Consider the following 8642-nt stretch of genomic DNA (forward strand, 5'->3'; position numbering starts at 1 on the left):
CGGGCCTCTGGAATTTCGCCTCCATCGAAATTCAACCGCCGCAGCCGGCATCGAACCCGCGTCTTTCGGGTCAGCAGCCGCGCGCCATGACCACTGAGCCACCGCGGCGGCCAGAGCCACAGATCAGGCGATGCGTCGACGCTACAACCACTGGCGCCAGAGTGTGAGAAATATTATCAGGGCTGTTTCCTTTTTAGTGCGAAAGCACTACTTCACGAGGTCTAGCCGTCTCGCCGACTTTATGTAAAGTTTGACCTTGAAGGTGACCTTGGCAGAACCCAACATAGCAACAGCTCATGCAGAAATAAAATAAATATTGCCGCTACTGCGGTTTCGAACCAGCGGCGGCGCAAATAGATCAGCTTCGCTGGCCACTGCACGAGGGCACTGCGCTATCACCGCAGCTGATCACGCCACGTGTTAAACTGCAACACACTCTCGCGCTGTGCACTGCACACAGTCGCCTTCATGAACTTCCATCTGCGGCGCGATCAGACCAGATGAGCTTAACCTCGATCAGCGCTTAACCTGAGCTTGATATCGTCGCCAGAGATGCCGACGACCCAGCAGAGCAAAACCGTGAGCCAACCAGGCAAAACACATGCTTTCGCAGGTCATCTCGGTTTAGCTATGTACGTTCAAACCCTACCACCTCTTTTTTGTACCTGTTGATAGTAGTAGGTTGAGCACGCCTGCCTCAGTTATTGTGAGCATATCTACACTCCAAACATGAATACGCCTATATGGGACTCAGACTAGAGTAAGTTGTCCTCTAGCTCACATCCTTTTATAAAAGGAGGTGTGTTATAGAGGACAGCTTACTCCATTTTTTACACCTTTCTGTTTAGAGTGCAGCAGTTTCGGAATATAGTGATTACTGCGCGGAATACGACCATCATCAACTGTGAACTGGGATTGGAAGTAAGTATTTAAGGAATTTGCGAACTTGAGATGAAGGCACACTCGTCACTGCCAGTCTCAGAATTAATCCTAATCGATGTATAATCATTTAGTCGCTGCAGTTAGCGTGCATGTTTGTATGGAAAATTCAGAGCGGTTTTTATTTCAAGACCCATTTAGCCGAATGTACGTTGCAGGCACGTATTGCGAGATAATGCCACACTGCTCACATTCTGCGAGCACCGCCATGCGGCCGAGCGGCATTACTGGGCTCGTGTGGGAGCGAAGAAGAGGACGTTCCCGTTCGAACGCGCGCTGCTGGGTTTCTGGCCTTCGGATTAAAAAAAGCCCCTTTTCGTGCCGCCCTACGTTTGTCGGCGACATTTTGGTGGCCCCAACATTTGACGAAAAACACGGTGATTGCCCATTTTGAAGAACTTGGCGAGCATGCCGGCCAATGTGCCTTATCAACAACGGCCCCTGAAATAGCTGAACAGGACACTGCAACAGCCATTAGGACCGACGTGAACCCTGACCTTCTGACCAATCAGAAACGCCGTGTGGAAAGCCTTATTGACTCTTTCCGCGACTGTTTTGCATCAACATCCAAGGTTCGCCAGACGCCAATAACTAAGCGCCGTATTATCGTCGACAGTGACCAGAGACCGCTATGTCAGCTTCCTTATCGTGTTTCGTCGAAGGAGCGCGATGCTATCCGCCGCCAAGTTGCCGAAATGCTCCACGACGACGTCATACAACCATCGACGAGTCCCTGGGCGTCACCTGTTGTTCTCGTCGCAAAGAAGGACGGCAGCCTACGGTTCTGTGTAGATTATAGACGTCTCAATAACGTTACCAAAAAAGATGTCTATCCACTGCCGCGCATTGATGACTCATTAGACCGCCTCCGCCATGCTACCTACTTTTCGTCACTCGACCTTCGTAGCGGTTATTGGCAAATCGAGGTCGACGAATGTGACCGAGAAAAGACCGCCTTCGTTACCCCTGACGGACTGTACGAATTTAAGGTGCTTCCTTTCGGCTTGTGTTCAGCCCCTGCGACGTTCCAACGTATGATGGACACCGTACTAACTGACCTGAAGTGGCAGTCCTGCCTTGTCTATCTCGACGACATCGTGATTTTCTCCGACACGTTCGAGGAGCACCTGAAACGTTTGCGTGCCGTCTTCGAAGCAATTCGTTCTGCGGGTCTGTCTCTCAAGCCTGAAAAGTGCCACTTCGCATTTCGGGAGCTCAAGTTTCTTGGCCACATTGTGAGCGCTAGGGGAGTTAGCCCCGACCCAGAAAAGACCGCCGCCGTTGCTGCATTTCCCCAGCCAACAGATAAACGAAGCTTGCGGCGTTTCCTGGGGCTTTGCGCCTATTATCGGAGGTTCGTTCAAAACTTCTCCAAGCTCGCAGAGCCGCTGACTCGCCTGACAAAAGACTCCGAACCCTTTTTCTGGGGCCAAGATCAGGAAAAAGCTTTCATAGAGCTTAAGGCCCGCCTCCAATCTACGCCTATCCTTGCCCACTTCGACGAGCAGGCCGACACGGAACTGCACACAGATGCCAGCAATGTGGGCCTCGGTGCGGTGATTGTGCAGTGGCAAGACGGTGTGGAACGCGGGATCGCATACGCAAGTCGCACTTTGTCCCGTTCCGAAGTGAATTATTCCACAACGGAAAAGGAGTGTCTCGCTGTTGTGTGGGCAATCACAAAATTTCGTCCATACCTGTACGGCCGCCCGTTTCGAGTCGTCAGCGATCATCACTCCTTGTGCTGGCTTGCGAACCTCAAAGATCCATCGGGGCGACTTGCACGGTGGAGCCTTCGGTTGCAAGAGTTCGACGTCACCATCGTGTATAAGTCGGGTCGGCAACATGGCGATGCAGACTGCCTCTCCCGAGCTCCTCTTCCGTGCCCACCAGATGAGTCCGACGACGATTCTGCTTTCCTCGGCGCTGTCACCACATCCGACCTTGCCCACCACCAGAGGGCCGACTGCGAACTGCTGCCTCTAATCGAGTACCTCGAAGGAACCGCTTCGTCTCCGCCCAGACTCTTCTCGCGCGGACCTTCGTCGTTTTGCTTAATAGATGGAGTCCTCTACAAGAAAAACTACGGTCCGACCGACACTGCGTATCTCCTCGTTGTCCCAACCGTGCTTCGTAAGGAAGTTCTCGCTGCATGCCACGACGACCTTTCTTCTGGCCACCTCGGTTTTTCCAGAACATTGGGACGCCTCCGCCACAAGTACTACTGGCCACGGCTTGCTGCGGTCGTCCAACGCTACGTTCGAACCTGCCGTGAATGTCAACGACGGAAGGTACCACCGACAAAACCGGCCGGCCTTCTGAAGCCAATTGATCCACCGCAAATCCCATTCCAACAAGTCGGCATGGACTTACTGGGCCCATTCCCGGTGTCCTCCATGGGAAACCGGTATATTGTTGTTGCCACGGACTACCTAAGCCGCTATTGTGAAACCAAGGCTCTTCCCCGTGGCACCGCGGCTGAAATTGCACAGTTCTTTGTTCACCACATCGTGCTTCGCCACGGCGCCCCCGTGGTTGTATTAACTGACCGGGGAACCGCGTTTACGTCGGCTCTTACACACGAGGTCCTCCGTCTTAGTGGCACCAGTCATAGAAAAACGACTGCTTACCATCCTCAAACGAATGGACTTACTGAGAGGCTGAACAAGACCATCACAGATATGATGTCTATGTATTTCGACGCTGACCATCGCAACTGCGACGAAATACTTCCCTACATCACGTTTGCGTACAACACCGCCCTCCAAGAAACGACGCGCTTCACCCCTTTCCGTTTGGTGTATGGCCGAAATGCCCTGACCATGCTCAATTGACGCCATGCTGCTCCCGGATTGTACCCCCTCGTCTGTCCCAGGCGCTGACCAATTCGTTCGCGATGCAGAAGCCGCTCGCCACCTTGCTCGACAACGCATTCGCCACCAGCAGACAACTGACGCCCGGCGTTACAACCTCCGCCACAGGGAGGTGATTTACCAACCCGGCGAGCACGTCTGGGTATGGAGCCCTATACGTGTGCGCGGTCGCTCTGAAAAGCTTCTGCGGCGCTACTTCGGCCCCTACGAGGTGCTACGTCAACTCAGCGATGTGAACTATGAAGTGTACCCGCAAGGAGTTGTCCGGTCCTCTCGCCCGCCCAAGTCTGAAGTCGTCCACGTGTCCCGCATGAAACCGTATTACGCCCGTTAGCCCCTCCCGGAGTTCACATTCAGTGCTGCCACCACACGCCATCGCACTTTCGGTGTCTCCACACTCTTTATCCCCTTTGCCGGAGGCATCGAGGCGATGCCTCTTGAAAGGAGGGGGGCAATGCCACACTGCTCACATTCTGCGAGCGCCGCCATGCGGCCGAGCGGCATTACTGGGCTCGTGTGGGAGCGAAGAAGAGGACGTTCCCGTTCGAACGCGCGCTGCTGGGTTTCTGGCCTTCGGATTAAAAAAAGTCCCTTTTCGTGCCGCCCTACGTTTGTCGGCGACAATATTTACCTCCAAATTTCCAAGTAAACCAGCGTGTAAATACGCTGCAAGGCGGAGACTGTCAATGAAAACCTCCACTTAGAGTGACGCGACTGTTGAGTGTGGCGTTTTATCTGCCAGCAGCGTGGAGCAATCGATGAAGCCGCTATAGGTGCTTTCCTTTCCGTTTCAAATAGCGAAATAAATAAAAAAAACTTCTCACGCAACACCAGAACATGCGTAACACCAGAAAGGAGTTTCGTGCCAATCGGCACTGTCTACCCAATTACGCTATATAGTTGGGAATTACGCGATTTAGTTAGGAATTTGGAGGTGAATTTCTCGGAACACATGCGGGCTACAAGAATGTAACCAAATTAAGTAGTGCAGAAATACTACCGTCTTAAAACTGCCTTGACTAAAACGTTTAATTGCTTATTTTAGCTAACTATGATATACACGATGACCACTATCCTCTTACTTTATACCTGCCTGGCCTCATAAAGTTCGTTCTGAAATGACTTTCATGCATTTCTGCTCGTTTCTAAACGAAAAAAAAGCATTGAAGTCTAAACTTGAACACCCTATGTACTAGGGTGCTTCCGAATTGGAGCGCGTTGCGGTGCGAGTATTGTGCTTCAGCTAGTGGTGAAAATGATGACGTCACAAAAGTGAGTTGTGATGAGACGCGTTCAGCTCAAGCTGCATGAGGTGGCCAATGCGTCGGCCACAATCGGAGCTCAGGCAGCGCGCAACAAAATTCTGTTTAGATATTCACTCAAGTGTTTTAAGGGCGACTGGCTGAAAGAAATAAAATATTGCCCTGCCAAGTGTCGCAAGGCTGAAAGGCGAGGACAAAAAAGTAATTATAGAGTGATATTAGAGTCTCCCTCAGCTTTGCCACATATGAAGGCTGTCCATTTGAGAGAGAAAACTTTTCGAGTTCTCTTATAACCTTTTCTAACACCTTCTAGGCTGTTGAACTGGTTTTCCCCCGTGTTTCTGCGCCACACTGTTGCTTTCATAGGACTCTTCTTTATTACTAACCACGTCTAAACGAGACAGCGCGTGAGGTTGAAAACATCGTTGCTTAGCGGTCACACTATGACACCATCTGACATAGTTTTATCTTTATACGGCAGCCCTCCATGTCTCTGAGCAGATAATTTTTCGAACTGCCCATTGGGCTTACTGCGGCAGTGTACCCTGCGTGGGTCTTTATTCTGATAGCTCACCGGACACTAGGGCCAGGTCATTTGTATGTCATATTGTATGCTATACGGTTGCCCTTATATCTTAGACTCGATATGATCGCCTTTGGTGACTAGTGGCTACTTTACAGAATGACGAATAACCACAACACCGCTGTGAATTAAGCAGTTTCCTCCCAGGACGAACGCATCAGTCCACACTCGCTCGTTCATCTTGAGAGCGGGCGATAAGCGGCGCTGCAGGCTCTTGTCGTAAATGCGCATTGTCTCGCTTTCTGGCTATATTTTTTGAGACGTGGTTGTTGTGGCGTTAAGGGGCAAGTAACCATGCCGCCAATTTCTTCGCCATTTTCATTGACTGTGGAGGCAATTTTTAAGCCTGTGTTTCATGGAAGAAAGTGTATATCTTGCTCGAAATACCCCGAAGGGCGGGTGAAGGGAAGACGGACACCCCGAGTGCTATGAAATAGCACTGTCTTTCAGGAAACAGGAAAATATAGGCTCCGAACTGTGCACAACCCGGCATGACGATGAAAACGCAGCATGTGACCAGCCTGACTGCTCAGAGAAAAAAGATTTGCAAAAGATACTTAAAGCAAAACAAAAACCAATGCACTGATTAAAAAAACACTGGGCCATATATATATATATATATATATATATATATATATATATATATATATATATATATATATATATATATATATATATATATATATATATATATATATAACAAGATACGCGTATACAAACAACAATGAAAAAGAAAGCTAACAATTTCTGACATGGCGCGTGTTAGAAAAGAAACGCCATTTCTTTCGGAAAAAAAGTGGCAGACGGCGTACTCACACAGGTTTGTTCTTTCTCATGGGTCATGAAGGCTTCCCAAATCCCTCGCGCATGGTTGTGACGGTATTTGTTTGTGTTGCGCGTTGTATTAAAAAAGGGAGAGCAACTTCACGAAGAGCACAGTTAGCTGCAAGGTGAGAACCTGCTGCCACGTCCAGAAAATTGGGTGTTCGTGTCACCTGTCATTAATGCAACTTCCGGTTTGCACTACCTAAAAATTACCACAAGAGAGTGGTATTTCGTAAACAACATTTATCTTGTTTCTTGCCCCTCGCTGTACTTTGTGCCCCATCAGAGTTAAGCCGCTTCCGTGCTGTAGCGAGCAGGGCAGGCAATACTAATCGCACGTTAACCCTTCCTGGCTATTTTCTTAGTATTGCGCGACACACTATGTACAGCCCCCGACAAAAGTCTTCAGGCTACAGCATTCATTTCTTGTGGAATGAATGTCCCTTGAACGCTCCGTGTAGTGGAGTATTCAAAGCACACGTCAAGAAGCGTGCTTCTCGAGAAGAAACCTTCTCCTCTCATTTCAAGGCCCTTCGAGCTTTATTGGTGCCGTGATGGCCCCATTGTGCGGCTGAAACAAACAAAAAAAAAACGTTTGGCCTGTAGACTTTCGACCAGGACTGTGCATATGAATTGAAAGCGGTACGTAACCGATCAACGTCCAAGCGCTAATCGCTGGAGCTTCCGTGTACTTCCATTCGCAGTTTTCCAGCATGACTACGCAGGGATTCTCCCGGAAATCCTGTAGAAACAAGCCGGTTTTTTTTTCTCGCCTCTTATCAACCAGGCTGGGCTCGTGCCATTTCCTCACCGCTATGCCGAGCTGAGCACTTCCCCTTGTCTGTGTTTTGTTTTCATGCCTTTCGAAGTACATATTTTCTAGCTTCAAAAATAAGGCACCAGTTGGCAGTCAGCGCTCGCGGTGCCCGCCTTTTATTGTAATGTCCTTCGCGCTCTTTCAAGCGTGACCGCAAGACAACAGGTCTAACTTGCTACACTTGTTTAAAATTTATGTCCTACCACTGCCCCGGAAGGACAGTGCCCTGTAAAAATTTCAGTGAGTAGCCTGGCTAACGCGCGCTTCTGATATCCGGGTCCTTCTGACAACACAACGCGAGTGACACTCCCCCGTGGCAGGCTGAACCTCCTCAGGTTGCGGAACAATGCCTCACAAGGGTAAATGCTCGGGCTTGTTGGTTCATGATTCAGGGAAAAGACAGCGCAAAAAAAAGACAAGCACTGAGAAAGACGGACACACACAGCGCTAACTTCCAACAATCATTTATTGCACACAGGAATGGTAGTTTTATACCAGCGTATCACAGTTGCACCATCAGTATGCATTGAGCTATGAAACCATATCACCCAGATAAGCATGTCCCTTTGGCAACAGTGCGACAGAAGGGCTACTTACACAGTCATTTTTCTGAAGTGCAATTCGTTCAGCTTCAATCATTTCAAGCGTCAGTCGGTTTTTGTGCACTTTTAAAACAACACATTTTTTGAAGAAGAGGTATATACATTGACAATCGCGGCGGTGGGCTGACAGACCTTACCATCACGTTTTTTACGTCACGGCCATGCTCCCGAAAGCCTATCATTCAGGCAGCTGCCCGTTTGTCCTACATATTTCTTGCCACAGGAAAGAGGGATCTGATACATGAAGTTTTCAATGCAATTAAAAAAAAAACATTTGCCATGTTTCTTGCACAGTAGGCCGTCTTTTTGACTCCTGTCGCATTTTTAGTGCACAGGTGACTAAACATATCTGGGGCCGAAAAAAAAAAACACTTTAAGCGCCCGCTCGCTACGCTATTTTATTTTTTTTAGTTTTTGGGACAGCTTATGAAAATATTGGATGACGGCAACTTTTTATTTCCTACGCGGAGCCTCCTGGCTGACCCCCACTTTTTCTTGGCATACCTTCTGGGAACGGTGGGTACCCTTCCCATGTTCTTGTGTCTGCCGCGGAAGGCGCTCTGAAGACGGGGTCAATCAGGAGGCTCCGCGAAAGAAAGAAAATGTTGCCCTCATTCCCATACTTTCATTATCTGTCCCGTAATCTGAAAAAAGAATAGCGCAGCAAGCGGGCGTTTAAAGCAGCTTTTTAGGCCCCATATATGCTGGGTGACCTTTGCACCAAAAATGTGACAAAAGTAA

The sequence above is a fragment of the Amblyomma americanum genome, chromosome 1, assembly GCF_052857255.1.
Source record: "Amblyomma americanum isolate KBUSLIRL-KWMA chromosome 1, ASM5285725v1, whole genome shotgun sequence".
Lineage (NCBI taxonomy): Eukaryota > Metazoa > Arthropoda > Arachnida > Ixodida > Ixodidae > Amblyomma > Amblyomma americanum.